General features: G+C 42.6%; 1 protein-coding gene across 1 annotated transcript in view; it reads right to left on the reverse strand.

Moving 5' to 3' along the window:
• The window catches only part of LOC139581794 (netrin receptor UNC5A-like), a 643,974-nt gene that overhangs the window by 363,366 nt on the left and 255,608 nt on the right, over nt 1–25,000 (reverse strand). The window lies entirely within an intron of this gene.

A 25,000-nucleotide genomic window follows, 5' to 3' on the forward strand; every position in this document is an offset into this window, starting at 1 on the left:
GAGAAACAGGGGAGGAGGAGATAGACACAGGGGAGGAGGAGAGAGAAACAGGGGAGGAGGAGAGAGACACAGGGGAGGAGAGAGACACAGGGGAGGAGGAGAGAGAGACAGGGGAGGAGGAGAGAGAGACAGGGGAGGAGGAGAGAGAGACAGGGGAGGAGGAGGAGAGGCACAGGGGAGGAGGAGAAACATATAACGGACATTCCCCTGCATCCCCCCCAGCCCTCCTGCCCAGCGTTGTGCTAGTGTTAGTGCTAGCAGCATGGCTCCCAGCTCACCTCGTTAGAGGATCATCAGGCTCCCTCTTCTCTCCTCCCTGGCTGCTGGGTAGTTCACAGAAACACTGCCCCAATCTCTCTGTCTCTCCTTCTCAAATTACAGAAACACTGCCCCAATCTCTCTCTCTCTCCTTCTCAAATTACAGAAACACTGCCCCAATCTCTCTCTCTCCTTCTCAAATTACAGAAACACTGCCCCAATCTCGCTCTCTCTCCTTCTCAAATTACAGAAACACTGCCCCAATCTCTCTCTCTCCTTCTCAAATTACAGAAACACTGCCCCAATCTCTCTCTCTCTCTCCTTCTCAAATTACAGAAACACTGCCCCAATCTCTCTCTCTCTCCTTCTCAAATTACAGAAACACTGCCCCAATCTCTCTCTCTCTCTCCTTCTCAAATTACAGAAACACTGCCCCAATCTCTCTCTCTCCTTCTCAAATTACAGAAACACTGCCCCAATCTCTCTCTCTCTCCTTCTCAAATTACAGAAACACTGCCCCCAACTCTCTCTCTCTCCTTCTCAAATTACAGAAACACTGCCCCAATCTCTCTCTCTCTCTCCTTCTCAAATTACAGAAACACTGCCCCAATCTCTCTCTCTCTCCTTCTCAAATTACAGAAACACTGCCCTCAATCTCTCTCTCTCTCCTTCTCAAATTACAGAAACACTGCCCCAATCTCTCTCTCTCTCCTTCTCAAATTACAGAAACACTGCCCCAATCTCTCTCTCTCTCCTTCTCAAATTACAGAAACACTGCCCCAATCTCTCTCTCTCTCCTTCTCAAATTACAGAAACACTGCCCCAATCTCTCTCTCTCTCTCCTTCTCAAATTACAGAAACACTGCCCCCATCGCTCTCTCTCTCCTTCTCAAATTACAGAAACACTGCCCCAATCTCTCTCTCTCTCCTTCTCAAATGACAGAAACACTGCCCCAATCTCTCTCTCTCCTTCTCAAATGACAGAAACACTGCCCCAATCTCTCTCTCTCCTTCTCAAATGACAGAAACACTGCCCCAATCTCTCGCTCTCCTTCTCAAATTACAGAAACACTGCCCCAATCTCTCTCTCGCTCTCCTTCTCAAATTACAGAAACACTGCCCCAATCTCTCTCTCTCCTTCTCAAATTACAGAAACACTGCCCCAATCTCTCTCTCTCTCCTTCTCAAATTACAGAAACACTGCCCCCATCTCTCTCTCTCTCCTTCTCAAATTACAGAAACACTGCCCTCATCTCTCTCTCTCTCCTTCTCAAATTACAGAAACACTGCCCTCATCTCTCTCTCTCTCCTTCTCAAATTACAGAAACACTGCCCCAATCTCTCTCTCTCTCCTTCTCAAATTACAGAAACACTGCCCCCATCTCTCTCTCTCTCCTTCTCAAATTACAGAAACACTGCCCTCAATCTCTCTCTCTCTCCTTCTCAAATTACAGAAACACTGCCCCAATCTCTCTCTCTCTCTCCTTCTCAAATTACAGAAACACTGCCCCAATCTCTCTGTCTCTCCTTCTCAAATTACAGAAACACTGCCCCAATCTCTCTGTCTCTCCTTCTCAAATTACAGAAACACTGCCCCAATCTCTCTCTCTCCTTCTCAAATGACAGAAACACTGCCCCCATCTCTCTCTCTCTCCTTCTCAAATTACAGAAACACTGCCCCAATCTCTCTCTCTCCTTCTCAAATTACAGAAACACTGCCCCAATCTCTCTCTCTCCTTCTCAAATGACAGAAACACTGCCCCCATCTCTCTCTCTCTCCTTCTCAAATTACAGAAACACTGCCCTCATCTCTCTCTCTCTCCTTCTCAAATTACAGAAACACTGCCCCCATCTCTCTCTCTCTCCTTCTCAAATTACAGAAACACTGCCCCCAATCTCTCTCTCTCCTTCTCAAATTACAGAAACACTGCCCCCATCTCTCTCTCTCTCCTTCTCAAATTATCTCCATCTCACTCTTTCAATTCAATTCAATTCAATTCAATTCAATTCAATTCAATTCAATTCAATTCAATTCAAGGGGCTTTATTGACATCAGAAACATATGTTAACATTTCCAAAGCAAGTGAACTAGATAACAAACAAAATTAACAGTAAACATTACAAGAGTAAAAAAAATAAATAAAGACATTTCAAATGTCATCATATGTGCAAACAGTTTAAGTACAAAAGGGAAAATAAATAAACACACAGCGGCAAGAACAGTATGTGAACCCTTTGGAATTACGTGGATTTCTGCATTAAAATGGCCATAAAATGTGATCCGAAGTCACAACAATAGACAAACACAGTCTGCTTAAACTAACAACACAGAAATTATTGTATTTTTCTTGTCTATATTGAATACATAATTTAAACATTCACAGTGTAGGTTGGAAAAAGTACGTGAACCTCAAGGCTAATGACTTCTCCAAAAGCTGACCTGGAGTCCAATCAATGAGACGAGATTGGAGATGTTGGTTAGAGCTGCCGTGCCCTATAAAAAACACTCACAACATTTGAGTCTGTTATTCACAAGAAGCATTGCCTGATGTGAACCCTGCCTCAAACTAAAGAGATCTCAGAAGACATAAGATTAAGAATTGTTGAAAAGGGTGACAAAAGTATCTCTAAAAGCCTTGATGTTCATCAGTCCACGACGGTAAGACAAATAGTCTATAAATGGAGAAAGTTCAGCACTGTTGCTACTCTCCCTAGGAGTGGCCGTCCTGCAAAGATGACTGCAAGAGCACAGCGCAGAACGCTCAATGAGGTTAAGAAGAATCCTAGAGTGTCAGCTAAAGACTTACAGAAATATCTGGAACATGCTAACATCTCTGTTGACGAGTCTACGATACGTAAAACACTAAACAAGAATGGTGTTCATGTGAGGACACCACAGAAGAAGGCACTGCTGTCCAAAAAAAACATTGCTGCACATCTGAAGTTTGCAAAAGTACACCTGGATGTTCCACAGTGCTACTGGCAAAATATTCTGTGGACAGATAAAGCTACAGTTGAGTTGTTTGGAAGGAAAACACAACACTGTGTGGAGAAGAAAAGGCACAGCACACCAACATTAAAGCCTCATCCCAACTGTAAAGTATGGTGGAGGGAGCATCATGGTTTGGTGCTGCTTTGCTGCCTCAGGACCTGGACAGCTTGCTATCATCGACGGGAAAATGAATTCCCAAGATTATCAAGACATTTTGCAGGAGAATGTAAGGCTATCTGTCCACCAATTGAAGCGCAACAGAAGTTGGGTGATGCAACAGGACAACGACCCAAAACAAAATAAATCAACAACAGAATGGCTTCAACAGAAGAAAATACACCTTCTGGAGTGTCAGAGATCTGACCTCAACCCGATTGAGATGCTGTGACCTCGAGCAGTTCACACCAAACATCCCAAGAATATTGGGGAACTGAAACAGTTTTGTAAAGAGGAATGGTCAGAAATTCCTCCTGACCATTGTGCAGGTCTGATCCCCAACTACAGAAAACGTTTGGTTGAGGTTATTGCTGCCAAAGGAGGGTCAACGTGTTATTAAATCCAAGGGTTCACATACTTTTCCCACCCTGCACTGTGAATGTTTATACAGTGTGTTCAATAAAGACATGAAAGCGTATAATTGTTTGTGTGTTACTAGTTTAAGCAGACTGTGTTTGTCTATTATAGTGACTTAGATGAAGATCAGATCAAATTTGATGACTAATTTATGTAGAAATCGAGGGTTCACACACTTTTTCTTGCCACTGTAAATATGGGTTGTATTTACAATGGTGTTTGTTCTTCACTAGTCACAAATCTTGCTGCTGTGATGGCACACTGTGGTATTTCAACCAGGAGATATGGGAGTTTATCATAATTGGGTTTGTTTTTGAATTCTTTGTGGATCTGTGTAATCCGAGGGAAATATGTCTCTCTGATATGGTCATACATTTGGGGCCAATTAGCATTCTAGTTTGCTCTGTTTTTTTGTTAATTCTTTCCAATGTGTCAAGATCTTTTTGTTTTCTCATGATTTGGTTGGGTCTAATTGTGCTGTTGTCCTGGGGCTCTGTGGGGTGTGTTTGTGTTTGTGAACAGAGCCCTAGGACCAGCTTGCTTAGGGGACCCTTCTCCAGGTTCATCTCTCTGTAGGTGATGGCTTTGTTATGGAAGGTTTGGGAATCGCTTCCTTTTAGGTGGTTGTAGAATTTAACGGCTATTTTCTGGATTTTGATAATTAGCGGGTATCGGCCTAATTCTGCTCTGCGTGCATTATTTGGTGTTTTACATTGTAAACAGAGGATATTTATGCAGAATTCTGCATGCAGACTCTCAATTTGGTGTTTGTCCCATTTTGTGAATTCTTGGTTGGTGAGCGGACCCCAGACCTCACAACCATAAAGGGCAATGGGTTCTATAACTGATTCAAGTATTTTTAGCCAGATCCTAATTGGTATGACGAATTTAATGTTCCTTTTGATGCCTTAGAAGGCCCTTCTTGCTTTGTCTCTCAGATCGTTCACAGCTTTGTGGAAGTTACCTGTGACGCTATGAGCTCGTCTCTCTTGGTTGTAGAATTTAATGGCTCTTTTCTGAATTTTGATAATTAGTGGGTCTCTCTCTCTCTCTCACACACTTTCTCTCTCTCTCTGTGTCACTCTCTCTCTCTCTCCCTCTCTCTCTCTCTCTCTCTCTGTCTCTCTCTATGTGTCTCTCTGTCTCTCTCTATGTGTCACTCTCTCTCTCTCTGTCACTCTCTCTCTCTCTCTGTCACTCTCTCTCTCTCTCCCTCGCTGTCCCTCAATTCAATTCAATTCGCTTTTTTGGCATGACGTAACAATGTACATATTGCAAAAGCTTATTTTGGATATTTACAATACAAAAAAATAAAAATGAGAATCAAAATTGTCAACGGGACAACAGTAACAACAATAACCAAGGGTCAAAATAACCATACATTCAACAATAACAATAAACATACAGTAGAGGACATGTGCAGGTTGATTGGTCTGTCAGACACTGTCCCTCATCTTATGGCAGGCAGCAATGTAGTGCGCTGCCAACCCACAGCTCTCTGCGTCCTCCCCCAACAGGACGGGTAGCCTCTCTCTCTCTCTCTCCTTCTTACATCTCTCTCCCTCACTCTCTCTCTCTCTTTCTTCTTACACCTCTCTCTCTTCCTCCCTCACTCTCTCTCTCTTTCTTCTTACATCCCTCTCTCTCTCTCCCTCTCTCTCTCTCTATCTCCCTCACTCTCTCTCTCCCTCCCTCTCTCTCTCTCTCTCTCTCTCTCCCTCCCTCCCTCTCTCTCTCTCTCCCTCACTCTCTCTCTCTTTCTTCTTACATCCCTCTCTCTCTCTCTTGCTGCCTACATCTCTCTCTCTGTCTCTTTATGATGACATTTATCTCTCTTTCTCCCTCTTTCTCTCTCTTGCTCTTTATTTTTCTCTCTCTCTATCTGTCTTTCTCTTCCTCCCACCTGAGGTTGCGTGTCAGGAATGTTTAGTAATAAACTCACATCCGTAGCTTTCTTCTATAGCGATATCTTTTTCTCTTAAGCTCTCTGTCTCTCTCTTAGCGATCTCTCATTGCCTTACGTTCTCTGTCTCTCTTACTCTCTCTCTCCTCTGCCCCCCTGTCTCTCTTAGCGATCTCTCATTGCCTTACCTTCTCTGTCACTTTTACTCTGTCTCTCCTCTGTCGATCACTCTCCTCTGCCCCCCCCCCCCGTCTCTCTTAGAGATCTCTCATCGCCGTACCTTCTCTGTCACACTTACTCTCTCTTACTCCCAGCTAACTTTTATATAATCAATATTTATTAACACTTATTAGATATCGATCACTAAACAAACTTTGACAGTCATTTCATTAGAATGAAATCTTTATTATTGTTTTGATCCTATATTCAGCATACTTTAAGAAGTCTCCAGTCTAATAGTCCTGATACAACACACTGACAGAAGTCTCCAGTCTAATAGTCCTGATACAACACACTGACAGAAGTCCCCAGTCTAATAGTCCTGATACAACACACTGACAGAAGTCTCCAGTCTAATAGTCCTGATACAACACACTGACAGAAGTCCCCAGTCTAATAGTCCTGATACAACCCACTGACAGAAGTCTCCAGTCTAATCGTCCTGATACAACACACTGACAGAAGTCTCCAGTCTAATAGTCCTGATACAACACACTGACAGAAGTCCCCAGTCTAATAGTCCTGATACAACACACTGACAGAAGTCTCCAGTCTAATAGTCCTGACAGAAGTCTCCAGTCTAATAGTCCTGATACAACCCACTGACAGAAGTCTCCAGTCTAATCGTCCTGATACAACACACTGACAGAAGTCTCCAGTCTAATAGTCCTGATACAACACACTGACAGAAGTCTCCAGTCTAATAGTCCTGATACAACACACTGACAGAAGTCTCCAGTCTAATAGTCCTGATACAACACACTGACAGAAGTCTCCAGTCTAATAGTCCTGATACAACACACTGACAGAAGTCTCCAGTCTAATAGTCCTGATACAACACACTGACAGAAGTCTCCAGTCTAATAGTCCTGATACAACACACTGACAGAGGTCTCCAGTCTAATCGTCCTGATACAACACACTGACAGAGGTCTCCAGTCTAATCGTCCTGATACAACACACTGACAGAAGTCTCCAGTCTAATAGTCCTGATACAACACACTGACAGAAGTCTCCAGTCTAATAGTCCTGATACAACACACTGACAGAAGTCTCCAGTTTAATCGTCCTGATACAACACACTGACAGAAGTCTCCAGTCTAATAGTCCTGATACAACACACTGACAGAAGTCTCCAGTCTAATAGTCCTGATACAACACACTGACAGAAGTCTCCAGTCTAATCGTCCTGATACAACACACTGACAGAAGTCTCCAGTCTAATAGTCCTGATACAACACACTGACAGAAGTCTCCAGTCTAATCGTCCTGATACAACACACTGACAGAAGTCTCCAGTCTAATAGTCCTGATACAACACACTGACAGAAGTCTCCAGTCTAATAGTCCTGATACAACACACTGACAGAAGTCTCCAGTCTAATAGTCCTGATACAACACACTGACAGAAGTCTCCAGTCTAATAGTCCTGATACAACACACTGACAGAAGTCCCCAGTCTAATAGTCCTGATACAACACACTGACAGAAGTCTCCAGTCTAATAGTCCTGATACAACACACTGACAGAAGTCTCCAGTCTAATCGTCCTGATACAACACACTGACAGAAGTCTCCAGTCTAATAGTCCTGATACAACACACTGACAGACGTCTCCAGTCTAATAGTCCTGATACAACACACTGACAGAAGTCTCCAGTCTAATAGTCCTGATACAACACACTGACAGAAGTCTCCAGTCTAATAGTCCTGATACAACACACTGACAGAAGTCTCCAGTCTAATAGTCCTGATACAACACACTGACAGAAGTCTCCAGTCTAATAGTCCTGATACAACACACTGACAGAAGTCTCCAGTCTAATAGTCCTGATACAACACACTGACAGAAGTCCCCAGTCTAATAGTCCTGATACAACACACTGACAGAAGTCTCCAGTCTAATAGTCCTGATACAACACACTGACAGAAGTCTCCAGTCTAATAGTCCTGATACAACACACTGACAGAAGTCTCCAGTCTAATAGTCCTGATACAACACACTGACAGACGTCTCCAGTCTAATAGTCCTGATACAACACACTGACAGAAGTCTCCAGTCTAATAGTCCTGATACAACACACTGACAGAAGTCTCCGGTCTAATAGTCCTGATACAACACACTGACAGAAGTCTCCAGTCCAATAGTCCTGATACAACACACTGACAGAAGTCTCCCGTCTAATAGTCCTGATACAACACACTGACAGAAGTCTATAGTCCATAGTGTAAGTAGTAGAAAGTATAAAGCTGAATGTCAGAGCAGAGGGCAATATAAAGCTGAATGTCAGAGCAGAGGGCAGTATAAAGCTGAATGTCAGAGCAGAGGGCAGTATAAAGCTGAATGTCAGAGCAGAGGGCAGTATAAAGCTGAAGAGTGGTTATCTCTACCGTGATCAAGAGTGCGTGCCAAATAGTAACTTATTCCCTAGTGCTCGTTTTGCCCAGTGCCCTACATCCCTGGTCAAAAGTAGAGCACTATCTAGGTTGCCGATAGGGCTCAATTCAATCCCTATTGCCGAAGTTCAGGGCTACAGTGAGCTCGAATTGTAGCGGTAATTTCAGATTGATCCGACGTATGTAGCGTTTACGTGAATGCAGTCTCTGCGAATGCGGGAACATTGCCTTAAAATTTCTATCGTGGATTCAATGGAGCCCTGCTTCCTGTCTATGATTTATCGTACAGAAACATGGGAACTTCACTTCCTGGAAAAGTGTGGGTTGGAGTTGAATGGAAGGCTGCTTCCCAAATCACACCCCATTCCCTATAATATACCAGTGCACCATATAGGAAACAGAGTGCAATTTGGGACACACTCAACACTTTTACCATTGGGGATGGTAGCCTAGGCAGTATGGAACCTTTTCCCAATGGGGATGCTAGGCAGTATGGGACCTTTTCCTAGAACTGTGAGAGGTATACTAACCGGTCAACACCATCCCAAGCTGCCACATTCAGAAGTCATTACATTGTTCCTCCTCTACATTCTACTCACGTTTCCTGTTTTAATGTTCATCTCATCCAATGCAGTCAGCTTCAGTAAGATGATTACAATCATAATGTAGTTCATGTGGACTTACACACACACACACACACACACACACACACACACACACACACACACACACACACACACACACACACACACACACACACACACACACACACACACACACACACACACACACACACACACACACACACACACACACACACACACACACACACACACACACACACACACACACACACTCTGTGACCGGGCGGACTTCTATTGGTTTAATTAGATTGTTATGGTTGTCCATGAGCAGGAGTTGTTAGATGTATCTGGAGTGAATACCAACAGGTTTGTTAAGTTCAGGCGCTGACGAGGTGGAGTCGTTAAGGCTGTGTGTTCCAAATGGCACTCTATTCCCTATTTCCTGTCTTACTCTTGACCAGGGCTCATAGGGCTCTACGTCTGTAAGATGGTTGGCCCACTATTCCCCGGGGCTCACAGGGCTCTAAGTCTGTTAGATGGTTGGCCCACTATTCCCCAGGGCTCTAAGTCTGTTAGATGGTTGGCCCACTATTCCCCAGGGCTCACATGGCTCTAAGTCTGTTAGATGGTTGGCCCACTATTCCCCAGGGCTCTAAGTCTGTTAGATGGTTGGCCCACTATTCCCCAGGGCTCACAGGGCTCTAAGTCTGTTAGATGGTTGGCCCACTATTCCCCAGGGCTCATATGGCTCTAAGTCTGTTAGATGGTTGGCCCACTATTCCCCAGGGCTCATAGGGCTCTAAGTATGTTAGATGGTTGGCCCACTATTCCCCAGGGCTCACAGGGCTCTAAGTCTGTTAGATGGTTGGCCCACTATTCCCCAGGGCTCATAGGGCTCTAAGTCTGTAAGATGGTTGGCCCACTATTCCCCAGGGCCCATAGGGCTCTAAGTATGTAAGATGGAGTAATGAAGTCAGTAAATGGTAGAGGGTAAGGATCTACTCTAACAGGAGAACCCATATGAACCCTTATGAACCCATATGAACCCATATGCACCCTTATGAACCCATATGAACCATTATGAACCCATATGTACACACGTGAACCCACATGAACCCTTGTGAACCCATATGAACCATTATCAAACCTTAAGAACCCATATGAACCCTTATGAACCCATATGAACCCATATGCACCCTTAAGAACCCATATGAACCATTATGAACCCATATGAACCCTTATGAGTCACCTTTCCAACGTTAGACAAACAGGTTCCATGTGGAAATTACTATTTTATAAAATATTATAACATTGTATATGCAAATTAGCATTCTGTACGTTAATCATTCTCTACAGCCGTCTTTATTAACCGTTTTGATCGTTAGAGTCTGATATGCAGATTGTCATTCTGTTTATTTTATTCATATGAGTTTCAGAATGAAACAAAGGTACTCCCAGGTGCAGACGACTGCTGCTTGTCCTGGTAAAGTACTGGGCTGACTGGCTGGACTGACAGTCAGTTAAGAACACATTCTTATTTACAATGACGGCCTACCCCGGGCCAAACCAGGACGACGCTGGGCCAATTGTGCGCAGCCCTATGGGACTTCAATAACGGCAGGATGTGATACAGCCTGGATTCAAACCAGGGACTGTAGTGATGCCTCTTGCACTGAGATGCAGTGCCTTAGACCGCTGTGCCGCGCAGGAGCCCACACATATCCACTACCTTTCAAAAGTTTGGGATCACGTAGAAATGTTCTTGTTTTTGTAAGAAAAGCTACATTTTTTGCCCTTTAAAATAACATAAAATTTATCAGAAATACATTGTAGACATAGTTCATGTTGTAAATTACCATTGTAGCTTGAAACGGCTGATTTTGAATGGAATATCTACATAGGCGTACAGAGGACCATTATCAGCAACCATCACTCCTGTGTTCCAATGGCACGTTGTGTTAGCTAATCCAAGTTTATAATTTTAAAAGGCGAATTGATCATTAGAAAACCCTTTTGGAATTATGTTAGCACAGCTGAAAACTGTTGTCTGATTAAAGAAGCAATAAAACTGGCCTTTAGACTAGTTGAGTATCTGGAGCATCAGCATTTATGGGTTTGATTACAGGCTCAAAATGACAAGAAACAAAGACCTTTCTTCTGAAACTCGTCAGTCTATTCTTGTTCTGAGAAATGAAGGCTATTCCATGCGAGAAATTGCCAAGAAACTGAAGTTCTCGTACAACGCTGTGTACCACTCCCTTCACAGGACAGCGCAAACCATCTCTAACCAGAATAGAAAGAGGAGTGGGAGGCCCCGGTGCACAACTGAGCAAGAGGACAAGTACATTAGAGTGTTTAGTTTGAGAAACAGACGCCTCACAAGTACTCAACTGGCAGCTTCATTAAATAGTACCCACAAAACACCAGTCTCAAAGTCAACGGTGAAAAGGCGACTCCGGGAGTATGGCCTTCTAAGCAGAGTTCCTCTGTCCAGTGTCTGTGTTCTTTTGCCCATCTTAAACTAAAAATGTTTTGGCCAGTCTAAGATATGGCTTTTTCTTTGCAACTCTGCCTAATTGCAGTTGCAAAAGGGTTTTCTAATGATCAATTAGCTTTTTAAAATGATAAACTTGGATTAGCTAATGTAATGTGCCATTGGAACACAAGAGTGATGGTTGCTGATAATGGGCCTCATTAACAATGTCTACACTGCATTTCTGATCAATTTGATGTTATTTTAATGGACAAAAATAGCTTTTCTTTCAAAAACAAGGACATGTCTAGGTTATACATAATATATCTCTCACACACAAATTGGGGCAGCAGGTAGCCTAGTGGTTAGAGAGTTGGACTAGTAAACAAAAGGTTGCAAAGAAAAAATCCCAGAGATGACATGGTAAAAATCTTTCATTCTGCCCCTGAACAAGGCAGTTAACCCACTGTTCCTAGGCTGTCATTGAAAATAAGAATTTGTTCTTAACTGACTTGCCTAGTTAAATTAAGGTAAAATTTAAAAAATCACCCTTAATCAATCAAAATGTTCTCAATTTGGGTTTATGTTTAATCTCCTCCACCCATTTTTTTTTCATCAACAGTTTTTTAATCATATCAATGTCGCAGAGTACCGGAGCATGTCTTTAACCATGACACATCCAGCCCAACGCGGGAGGCTGTCGCAGAGAACCGGAGCATGTCTTTAACCATGACACATCCAGCCCAACGCGGGAGGCTGTCGCAGAGAACCGGAGCATGTCTTTAACCATGACACATCCAGCCCAACGCGGGAGGCTGTCGCAGAGAACCGGAGCATGTCTTTAACCATGACACATCCAGCCCAACGCGGGAGGCTGTCGCAGAGAACCGGAGCATGTCTTTAACCATGACACATCCAGCCCAACGCGGGAGGCTGTCGCAGAGAACCGGAGCATGTCTTTAACCATGACACATCCAGCCCAACGCGGGAGGCTGTCGCAGAGAACCGGAGCATGTCTTTAACCATGACACATCCAGCCCAACGCGGGAGGATGTTGCAGAGAACCGGAGCATGTCTTTAACCATGACACATCCAGCCCAACGCGGGAGGATGTTGCAGAGATCATGTCTTTAATCATAGGTCACCTTTAAATGAGTAAACAGTATCTAATATTAGCAGACTAGCTTTTTGTGTTAGTCATTCTATGGGTGTTGGTGGATTTGACTGTTAAGCATTGACTTTTTCATTGTTTCAGTGACATATGTTCTCGGTATATTGTTAGCCTGTCTAATTTTAGGTAGTAGCATTTTGAACGGTGAGTATCAGGGGAGCTCTGCCCAGGCATCGCTGTTGGTGCCTCAGTCTCCGTGAGTCCTCCATGTCTCTGTGTTGAGCTAATTAGACTTCAACAGGTGCCGCTTTGTGCTTATCGCTGACGTGTTCTAATTCTCCCCACATGTTCTCTATCATATCTGGTGTTGTGTTCTAATTCTAGACAACGTGTTCTCTATCATATCTGGTGTTGTGTTCTAATTCTAGACAACGTGTTCTATATCATATCTGGTGTTGTGTTCTAATTCTAGACAACGTGTTCTCTATCATATCTGGTGTTGTGTTCTAATTCTAGACAACGTGTTCTCTATCATATCTGGTGTTGTGTTCTAATTCTAGACAACATGTTCTCTATCATATCTGGTGTTGTGTTCTAATTCTAGACAACGTGTTCTCTATCATATCTGGTGTTGTGTTCTAATTCTAGACAACATGTTCTCTATCATATCTGGTGTTGTGTTCTAATTCTCCCAACGTGTTCCCTATCATATCTGGTGTTGTGTTCTAATTCTAGACAACATGTTCTCTATCATATCTGGTGTTGTGTTCTAATTCTAGACAACATGTTCTCTATCATATCTGGTGTTGTGTTCTAATTCTCCCAACGTGTTCCCTATCATATCTGGTGTTGTGTTCTAATTCTAGACAACGTGTTCTCTATCATATCTGGTGTTGTGTTCTAATTCTAGACAACGTGTTCTCTATCATATCTGGTGTTGTGTTCTAATTCTAGACAACATGTTCTCTATCATATCTGGTGTTGTGTTCTAATTCTCCCAACGTGTTCCCTATCATATCTGGTGTTGTGTTCTAATTCTCCGTCTGATCCCAACGAGACACCCACTCTTTGTCACGCTAATTAGCCAGCAAAAGTCAGATCCACCTCCTGTAATGCAAATCTCAGCTCTACCCAGGTCTTGACAAGTCCCCAAGAAGAGACAGAGAGGGGGAGGAGGAGGAGGAGGAGAAAGAAAGGAGAGGTGCGGAGGACGAGAAAGGAGGTAGAGGAGGAGGAGGAGGAAAGGAGAAGGAGTGGATGACGAGAGAGGAGGTAGAGGAGGTAGGAGGAGGAGTAGGATGTAGAAAGGAGAAGGAGCTGAGGTAGAGGAGGTGGAGGAAGAAAGGAGAAGGACCTAAAGGAGATGACAGTGTTTGGTGTCAGAAAGCTTTAGAGGACACAGAATAAAATGAAGCATTGTTCTGACCACGTCAGCAGTCCTGCTCTCCCTCGCTTGGCTCCTTCATCATTCTGGGGGTTTTGCTGCTCTCACAACGGATAACAGTTTCTGCTGTGTGTGTGTGTGTGTGTGTGTGTGTGTGTGTGTGTGTGTGTGTGTGTGTGTGTGTGTGTGTGTGTGTGTGTGTGTGTGTGTGTGTGTGTGTGTGTGTGTGTGTGTGTGTGTGTGTGTGTGTGTAGATAGATGCAGTCCCACTGTACGTCTTCAGAGTATTGAAAAAAATACTGTATGATACCGATGGTAGACCGTATACAACAGGTGTAGACTAACAGTGAAATGCTGACTGACGGTCGTTCCCAACAATACAGAGAGAAAGAAAATAGAGAAATAATAGAAAAGTAAAACAATTAATAATAAAAGTTAGAATAAATACACAAATGAGTAACCTGACTATATACACAGAGTACCAGTACTGAGTCAATGAGTAACCTGACTATATACACAGCGTACCAGTACTGAGTCAATGAGTAACTAGACTATATACACAGAGTACCAGTACTGAGTCAATGAGTAACCTGACTATATACACAGAGTACCAGTACTGAGTCAATGAGTAACCTGACTATATACACAGAGTACCAGTACTGAGTCAATGAGTAACCTGACTATATACACAGCGGACCAGTACTGAGTCAATGAGTAACCTGACTATATACACAGAGTACCAGTACTGAGTCAATGAGTAACCTGACTATATACACAGAGTACCAGTACTGAGTCACATAGTACCAGTACTGTGTCAATGAGTAACCTGACTATATACACAGAGTACCATTACTGAGTCAATGAGTAACCTGACTATGTACACATAGTACCAGTACTGAGTCAATGAGTAACCTGACTATATACACAGAGTACCAGTACTGAGTCAATGAGTAACCTGACTATATACACATAGTACCAGTACTGAGTCCATGAATAACCTGACTATGTACACATAGTACCAGTACTGTCTCAATGAGTAACCTGACTATATACACAGAGTACCAGTACTGAGTCAATGGGTAACCTGGCTATATACATAGAGTACCAGTACTGAGTCAATGAGTAACCTGACTATATACACAGAGTACCAGTACTGAGTCAATGAGTAACCTGACTATATACACCTAGTACCAGTACTGAGTCAATGAGTAACCTGACTATATACACAGAGTACCAGTACTGAGTCAATGAGTAACCTGGCTATATACACAGAGTACCAGTACTGAGTCAATGAGTAACCTGACTATATACACAGAGTACCAGTACTGAGTCAATGAGTAACCTGACTATATACACAGAGTACAAGTACTGAGTCAATGAGTAACCTGACTATATACACAGAGTACCATTACTGAGTCACATGGTACCAGTACTGAGTCAATGAGTAACCTGACTATATACACAGAGTACCAGTACTGAGTCAATGCGTAACCTGACTATATACACAGAGTACCATTACTGAGTCACATAGTACCAGTACTGAGTCAATGAGTAACCTGACTATATACACAGAGTACCAGTACTGAGTCAATGAGTAACCTGACTATATACACAGAGTACAAGTACTGAGTCAATGAGTAACCTGACTATATACACAGAGTACCATTACTGAGTCACATAGTACCAGTACTGAGTCAATGAGTAACCTGACTATATACACAGAGTACCAGTACTGAGTCAATGAGTAACCTTGCTATATACACAGAGTACCAGTACTGTGTCAATGAGTAACCTGGCTATGTACACATAGTACCAGTACTGTGTCAATGAGTAACCTGGCTATATACACAGGGTACCAGGTAATAACATCAATATATATACTACCGTTCAAAAGTTTGGGGTCACTCAGAAATATCCTTGTTTTTTAAAGAGAACCACATTTTTCGTCCATTAAAATAACATCAAATTGATCAGAAACTTCTGCTAAGGAACGTAGCGGCGATACAGTAATATGTTATACATGGCGTCAGAGCTCTGACTCAGGGAAATGTCTGAGTGAGGGAAATGTCTGAGTGAGGGACATGTCTGAGTGAGGGACATGTCTGAGTGAGGGAAATGTCTGAGTGAGGGACATGTCTGAGTGAGGGACATGTCTGAGTGAGGGACATGTCTGAGTGAGGGACATGTCTGAGTGAGGGAAATGTCTGAGTGAGGGACATGTCTGAGTGAGGGACATGTCTGAGTGAGGGACATGTCTGAGTGGGGGACATGTCTGAGTGAGGGAAATGTCTGAGTGAGGGACATGTCTGAGTGAGGGACATGTCTGAGTGAGGGACATGTCTGAGTGAGGGACATGTCTGAGTGAGGGACATGTCTGAGTGAGGGACATGTCTGAGAGAGGGACATGTCTGACTGAGGGACATGTCTGAGTGGGGGACATGTCTGAGTGAGGGACATGTCTGAGTGAGGGACATGTCTGAGTGAGGGACATGTCTGAGTGGGGGACATGTCTGAGTGAGGGACATGTCTGAGTGAGGGACATGTCTGAGTGAGGGAAATGTCTGAGTGAGGGACATGTCTGAGTGAGGGACATGTCTGAGTGAGGGACATTTCTGAGTGAGGGACATGTCTGAGTGAGGGACATGTCTGAGTGAGGGACATGTCTGAGTGAGGGACATGTCTGAGTGAGGGACATGTCTGAGTGAGGGACATGTCTGAGTGAGGGACATGTCTGCAGTCGAGTGGGACATGTCATGAGTGAGGGACATGTCTGAGTGAGGGACATGTCTGAGTGAGGGACATGTCTGAGTGAGGGACATGTCTGAGTGAGGGACATGTCTGAGTGAGGGACATGTCTGAGTGAGGGACATGTCTGAGTGAGGGACATGTCTGAGTGGGGGACATGTCTGAGTGAGGGACATGTCTGAGTGAGGGAAATGTCTGAGTGAGGGACATGTCTGAGTGGGGGACATGTCTGAGTGGGGGACATGTCTGAGTGGGGGAAATGTCTGAGTGAGGGACATGTCTGAGTGAGGGACATGTCTGAGTGAGGGACATGTCTGAGTGAGGGACATGTCTGAGTGGGGGACATGTCTGAGTGAGGGACTTGTCTGAGTGAGGGACATGTCTGAGTGAGGGAAATGTCTGAGTGAGGGAAATGTCTGAGTGAGGGACATGTCTGAGTGAGGGACATGTCTGAGTGAGGGACATGTCTGAGTGAGGGAAATGTCTGAGTGAGGGACATGTCTGAGTGAGGGACATGTCTGAGTGAGGGACATGTCTGAGTGAGGGACATGTCTGAGTGAGGGACATGTCTGAGTGAGGGAAATGTCTGAGTGAGGGACATGTCTGAGTGAGGGACATGTCTGAGTGAGGGACATGTCTGAGTGGGGGACATGTCTGAGTGAGGGACATGTCTGAGTGAGGGAAATGTCTGAGTGAGGGACATGTCTGAGTGAGGGACATGTCTGAGTGAGGGACATGTCTGAGTGGGGGACATGTCTGAGTGAGGGACATGTCTGAGTGAGGGACATGTCTGAGTGAGGGACATGTCTGAGTGAGGGACATGTCTGAGTGAGGGAAATGTCTGAGTGAGGGAAATGTCTGAGTGAGGGACATGTCTGAGTGAGGGACATGTCTGAGTGAGGGACATGTCTGAGTGAGGGAACATGTCTGAGTGGGGGACATGTCTGAGTGAGGGACATGTCTGAGTGAGGGACATGTCTGAGTGAGGGAACATGTCTGAGTGAGGGAAATGTCTGAGTGAGGGACATGTCTGAGTGAGGGACATGTCTGAGTGAGGGACATGTCTGAGTGAGGGAAATGTCTGAGTGGGGGACATGTCTGAGTGAGGGACATGTCTGAGTGAGGGACATGTCTGAGTGAGGGACATGTCTGAGTGAGGGACATGTCTGAGTGAGGGACATGTCTGAGTGAGGGACATGTCTGAGTGAGGGACAATGTCTGCAGTGAGGGGACATGTCTGAGTGAGGGACATGTCTGAGTGAGAGGGACATGTCTGAGTGAGGGACATGTCTGAGTGAGGGACATGTCTGAGTGAGGGACATGTCTGAGTGGGGGACATGTCTGAGTGAGGGACATGTCTGAGTGAGGGAAATGTCTGAGTGAGGGACATGTCTGAGTGAGGGACATGTCTGAGTGAGGGACATGTCTGAGTGGGGGACATGTCTGAGTGAGGGACATGTCTGAGTGAGGGACATGTCTGAGTGAGGGACATGTCTGAGTGAGGGACATGTCTGAGTGGGGGACATGTCTGAGTGAGGGACATGTCTGAGTGAGGGACATGTCTGAGTGAGGGACATGTCTGAGTGAGGGACATGTCTGAGTGGGGGACATGTCTGAGTGAGGGACATGCTGTAAATTAAGAGGACTGATAATCCATACTGCTTTGATGTCATACAAGCCAAACACCCACACGGTCCAAAGGTGCACTTCACATCTCCAAATCATTAAACTCATGTCATATACAGTTACAACGATTATGATCACTATGTTAGATGTACAGTTCCCAGATGACATGGCGTCGTACCCTGGGTTGTTCTGAACAGAATGAGCCTATGTTCGTTAATTGTGAAGGAAATTAGCCGCGGCCCACGGACCTGAACGCACTCACGTCTCCTTTCTATGCGAACCAAAACTACAATCTGTTTCTCTAACTTGCCTAACACTGTGAGATTGTATTTTATAACTTAGCTAGTCATGTTGGAAATGGAACAAGCTTTCAAATCAGGCCCACCTGACCCAGATTGTGATTTATAACGGACCGCTTTTGCATTGAGGAAACAACAACAGTAATTGTGTGATGGCGGGGATGTGAGGGTTGTGTTCCAAACATAACAACTATCACTGTGCTTGCTCTAGTTCCTCAACGGGACAGCTCAAACATAAATGGTTTCATTTGGGACGCAGCCTGTGGTCTGAGCTGCAGGATGTGTGTCTATCTGGTAGGGTTTCATTTGAGACGCAGCCTGTGGTCTGAGCTGCAGGGATGTGTGTCTATCTGGTAGGGTTTCATTTGGGACGCGGCCTGTGGTCTGAGCTGCAGGCTGTGGGTCTATCTGGTAATTAGCTAACTGTCTCTTGTCACACAAAAAAAGGTATGATATACTTGAGGTAGACATGTACTTGAAGGCAGGGTAAAGTGACTAGGCATCAGGATAGATTATAATAAGGTATTAGAGGTAGATATGTACAGGAAGGGAGGGTAAAGTGACTAGGCATCAGGATAGATAATAATAAGGTATTTGAGGTAGATATGAACAGGAAGGCAGGGTAAAGTGACTAGGCATCAGGATAGATTATAATAAGGTATTAGAGGTAGATATGTACAGGAAGGGAGGGTAAAGTGACTAGGCATCAGGATAGATAATAATAAGGTATTAGAGGTAGATATGTACATGAAGGCAGGGTAAAGTGACTAGGCATCAGGATAGATAATAATAAGGTATTTGAGGTAGATATGTACAGGAAGGGAGGGTAAAGTGACTAGGCATCAGGATAGATAATAATAAGGTATTAGAGGTAGATATGTACATGAAGGCAGGGTAAAGTGACTAGGCATCAGGATAGATAATAAGGTATTAGAGGTAGATATGTACATGAAGGCAGGGTAAAGTGACTAGGCATCAGGATAGATAATAATAAGGTATTTGAGGTAGATATGTACATGAAGGCAGAGTAAAGTGACTAGGCATCAGGATAGATAATAATAAGGTATTTGAGGTAGATATGTACAGGAAGGGAGGGTAAAGTGACTAGGCATCAGGATAGATAATAATAAGGTATTAGAGGTAGATATGTACATGAAGGCAGGGTAAAGTGACTAGGCATCAGGATAGATAATAAGGTATTTGAGGTAGATATGTACATGAAGGCAGGGTAAAGCGACTAGGCATCAGGATAGATAATAATAATGTATTTGAGGTAGACATGTACATGAAGGCAGGGTAAAGTGACTAGACATCAGGATAGATAATAATAAGGTATTTGAGGTAGACATGTACATGAAGGCAGGGTAAAGCGACAAGGCATCAGAATAGATAATAATAAGGTATTTGAGGTAGACATGTACATGAAGGCAGGGTAAAGTGTACTAGGCATCAGTATAGATAATGATAATGTATTAGAGGTAGATATGTACATGAAGGCAGGGTAAAGTGACTAGGCATCATGATAGATAATAATAAGGTATTTGAGGTAGATATGTACATGAAGGCAGGGTAAAGTGACTAGGCATCAGGATAGATAATAATAAGGTATTTGAGGTAGATATGTACATGAAGGCAGGGTAAAGTGACTAGGCATCAGGATAGATTATAATAAGGTATTAGAGGTAGATATGTACATGAAGGCAGGGTAAAGTGACTAGGCATCAGGATAGATAATAATAAGGTATTTGAGGTAGATATGTACATGAAGGCAGGGTAAAGTGACTAGGCATCAGGATAGATAATAATAAGGTATTTGAGGTAGATATGTACATGAAGGCAGGGTAAAGTGACTAGGCATCAGGATATATAATAATACGGTATTTGAGGTAGATATGTACATGAAGGCAGGGTAAAGCGACTAGGCATCAGGATAGATAATAATAATGTATTTGAGGTAGACATGTACATGAAGGCAGGGTAAAGTGACTAGACATCAGGATAGATAATAATAAGGTATTTGAGGTAGACATGTACATGAAGGCAGGGTAAAGCGACAAGGCATCAGGATAGATAATAATACGGTATTTGAGGTAGACATGTACATGAAGGCAGGGTAAAGTGTACTAGGCATCAGTATAGATAATGATAATGTATTAGAGGTAGATATGTACATGAAGGCAGGGTAAAGTGACTAGGCATCAGGATAGATAATAATAAGGTATTTGAGGTAGATATGTACATGAAGGCAGGGTAAAGTGACTAGGCATCAGGATAGATAATAATAAGGTATTTGAGGTAGATATGTACATGAAGGCAGGGTAAAGTGACTAGGCATCAGGATAGATTATAATAAGGTATTAGAGGTAGATATGTACATGAAGGCAGGGTAAAGTGACTAGGCATCAGGATAGATAATAATAAGGTATTTGAGGTAGATATGTACATGAAGGCAGGGTAAAGTGACTAGGCATCAGGACAGATAATAATAAGGTATTTGAGGTAGATATGTACATGAAGGCAGGGTAAAGTGACTAGGCATCAGGATAGATAACAATAAGGTATTTGAGGTAGATATGTACATGAAGGCAGTGTAAAGTGACTAGGCATCAGGACAGATAATAATAAGGTATTTGAGGTAGATATGTACATGAAGGCAGGGTAAAGTGACTAGGCATCAGGATAGATAACAATAAGGTATTTGAGGTAGATATGTACATGAAGGCAGGGTAAAGTGACTAGGCATCAGGATAGATAATAATAAGGTATTTGAGGTAGATATGTACACGAAGGCAGGGTAAAGTGACTAGGCATCAGGATAGATAACAATAAGGTATTTGAGGTAGATATGTACAGGACGGCAGGGTAAATTGACTAGGCATCAGGATAGATTATAATAAGGTATTAGAGGTAGATATGTACATGAAGGCAGGGTAAAGTGACTAGGCATCAGGATAGATAATAATAAGGTATTTGAGGTAGATATGTACATGAAGGCAGGGTAAAGCGACAAGGCATCAGGATAGATAATAATAATGTATTTGAGGTAGACATGTACATGAAGGCAGGGTAAAGTGACTAGGCATCAGGATAGATAATAATAATGTATTTGAGGTAGACATGTACATGAAGGCAGGGTAAAGTGACTAGACATCAGGATAGATAATAATAAGGTATTTGAGGTAGACATGTACATGAAGGCAGGGTAAAGCGACAAGGCATCAGGATAGATAATAATACGGTATTTGAGGTAGACATGTACATGAAGGCAGGGTAAAGTGTACTAGGCATCAGTATAGATAATGATAATGTATTAGAGGTAGATATGTACATGAAGGCAGGGTAAAGTGACTAGGCATCAGGATAGATAATAATAAGGTATTTGAGGTAGATATGTACATGAAGGCAGGGTAAAGTGACTAGGCATCAGGATAGATAATAATAAGGTATTTGAGGTAGATATGTACATGAAGGCAGGGTAAAGTGACTAGGCATCAGGATAGATTATAATAAGGTATTAGAGGTAGATATGTACATGAAGGCAGGGTAAAGTGACTAGGCATCAGGATAGATAATAATAAGGTATTTGAGGTAGATATGTACATGAAGGCAGGGTAAAGTTACTAGGCATCAGGACAGATAATAATAAGGTATTTGAGGTAGATATGTACATGAAGGCAGGGTAAAGTGACTAGGCATCAGGATAGATAACAATAAGGTATTTGAGGTAGATATGTACATGAAGGCAGGGTAAAGTGACTAGGCATCAGGATAGATAATAATAATGTATTTGAGGTAGACATGTACATGAAGGCAGGGTAAAGTGACTAGACATCAGGATAGATAATAATAAGGTATTTGAGGTAGACATGTACATGAAGGCAGGGTAAAGCGACAAGGCATCAGGATAGATAATAATACGGTATTTGAGGTAGACATGTACATGAAGGCAGGGTAAAGTGTACTAGGCATCAGTATAGATAATGATAATGTATTAGAGGTAGATATGTACATGAAGGCAGGGTAAAGTGACTAGGCATCAGGATAGATAATAATAAGGTATTTGAGGTAGATATGTACATGAAGGCAGGGTAAAGTGACTAGGCATCAGGATAGATAATAATAAGGTATTTGAGGTAGATATGTACATGAAGGCAGGGTAAAGTGACTAGGCATCAGGATAGATTATAATAAGGTATTAGAGGTAGATATGTACATGAAGGCAGGGTAAAGTGACTAGGCATCAGGATAGATAATAATAAGGTATTTGAGGTAGATATGTACATGAAGGCAGGGTAAAGTTACTAGGCATCAGGACAGATAATAATAAGGTATTTGAGGTAGATATGTACATGAAGGCAGGGTAAAGTGACTAGGCATCAGGATAGATAACAATAAGGTATTTGAGGTAGATATGTACATGAAGGCAGGGTAAAGTGACTAGGCATCAGGATAGATAATAATAAGGTATTTGAGGTAGATATGTACACGAAGGCAGGGTAAAGTGACTAGGCATCAGGATAGATAACAATAAGGTATTTGAGGTAGATATGTACAGGACGGCAGGGTAAATTGACTAGGCATCAGGATAGATTATAATAAGGTATTAGAGGTAGATATGTACATGAAGGCAGGGTAAAGTGACTAGGCATCAGGATAGATAATAATAAGGTATTTGAGGTAGATATGTACATGAAGGCAGGGTAAAGCGACAAGGCATCAGGATAGATAATAATAATGTATTTGAGGTAGACATGTACATGAAGGCAGGGTAAAGTGACTAGGCATCAGGATAGATAATAATAATGTATTTGAGGTAGACATGTACATGAAGGCAGGGTAAAGTGACTAGACATCAGGATAGATAATAATAAGGTATTTGAGGTAGACATGTACATGAAGGCAGGGTAAAGCGACAAGGCATCAGGATAGATAATAATACGGTATTTGAGGTAGACATGTACATGAAGGCAGGGTAAAGTGTACTAGGCATCAGTATAGATAATGATAATGTATTAGAGGTAGATATGTACATGAAGGCAGGGTAAAGTGACTAGGCATCAGGATAGATAATAATAAGGTATTTGAGGTAGATATGTACATGAAGGCAGGGTAAAGTGACTAGGCATCAGGATAGATAATAATAAGGTATTTGAGGTAGATATGTACATGAAGGCAGGGTAAAGTGACTAGGCATCAGGATAGATTATAATAAGGTATTAGAGGTAGATATGTACATGAAGGCAGGGTAAAGTGACTAGGCATCAGGATAGATAATAATAAGGTATTTGAGGTAGATATGTACATGAAGGCAGGGTAAAGTGACTAGGCATCAGGATAGATAATAATAAGGTATTTGAGGTAGATATGTACATGAAGGCAGGGTAAAGTGACTAGGCATCAGGATAGATAACAATAAGGTATTTGAGGTAGATATGTACATGAAGGCAGGGTAAAGTGACTAGGCATCAGGATAGATAATAATAAGGTATTTGAGGTAGATATGTACACGAAGGCAGGGTAAAGTGACTAGGCATCAGGATAGATAACAATAAGGTATTTGAGGTAGATATGTACAGGACGGCAGGGTAAAGTGACTAGGCATCAGGATAGATTATAATAAGGTATTAGAGGTAGATATGTACATGAAGGCAGGGTAAAGTGACTAGGCATCAGGATAGATAATAATAAGGTATTTGAGGTAGATATGTACATGAAGGCAGGGTAAAGTGACTAGGCATCAGGATAGATAATAATAAGGTATTTGAGGTAGATATGTACATGAAGGCAGGGTAAAGTGACTAGGCATCAGTATAGATAATTATAATGTATTAGAGGTAGATATGTACAGGAAGGCAGGGTAAAGTGACTAGGGATCAGGATAGATAATAATAAGGTATTTGAGGTAGATATGTACACGAAGGCAGGGTAAAGTGACTAGGCATCAGGATAGATAACAATAAGGTATTTGAGGTAGATATGTACAGGAAGGCAGGGTAAAGTGACTAGGCATCAGGATAGATAATAATAAGGTATTTGAGGTAGATATGTACATGAAGGCAGGGTAAAGTGACTAGGCATCAGGATAGATAATAATAAGGTATTAGAGGTAGATATGTACATGAAGGCAGGGTAAAGTGACTAGGCATCAGGATAGATAATAATGAGGTATTTGAGGTATATACAGTTGAAGTCGGAACATGACATACATTTAGGTTGAAGCCATTCAAACTAGTTTTTCATCCACCCCACAAAATTCTTGTTAATTAACAAACTATAGACGGTTAGGACATCTAAAATGGTATCAAGAATATGCATATCCTTGCTTCAGGTCCTAAGCTACAGACAGTTAGATTTGGATATGTCATTTTAGGAGAAAATTGAAAAAAAGGGTCCAATCCTTAAGAGGTTTTTTAACAAACGATCGTTTTGGCAAGTCA

This window comes from Salvelinus alpinus, chromosome 7 (assembly GCF_045679555.1).
Source record: "Salvelinus alpinus chromosome 7, SLU_Salpinus.1, whole genome shotgun sequence".
NCBI lineage: Eukaryota > Metazoa > Chordata > Actinopteri > Salmoniformes > Salmonidae > Salvelinus > Salvelinus alpinus.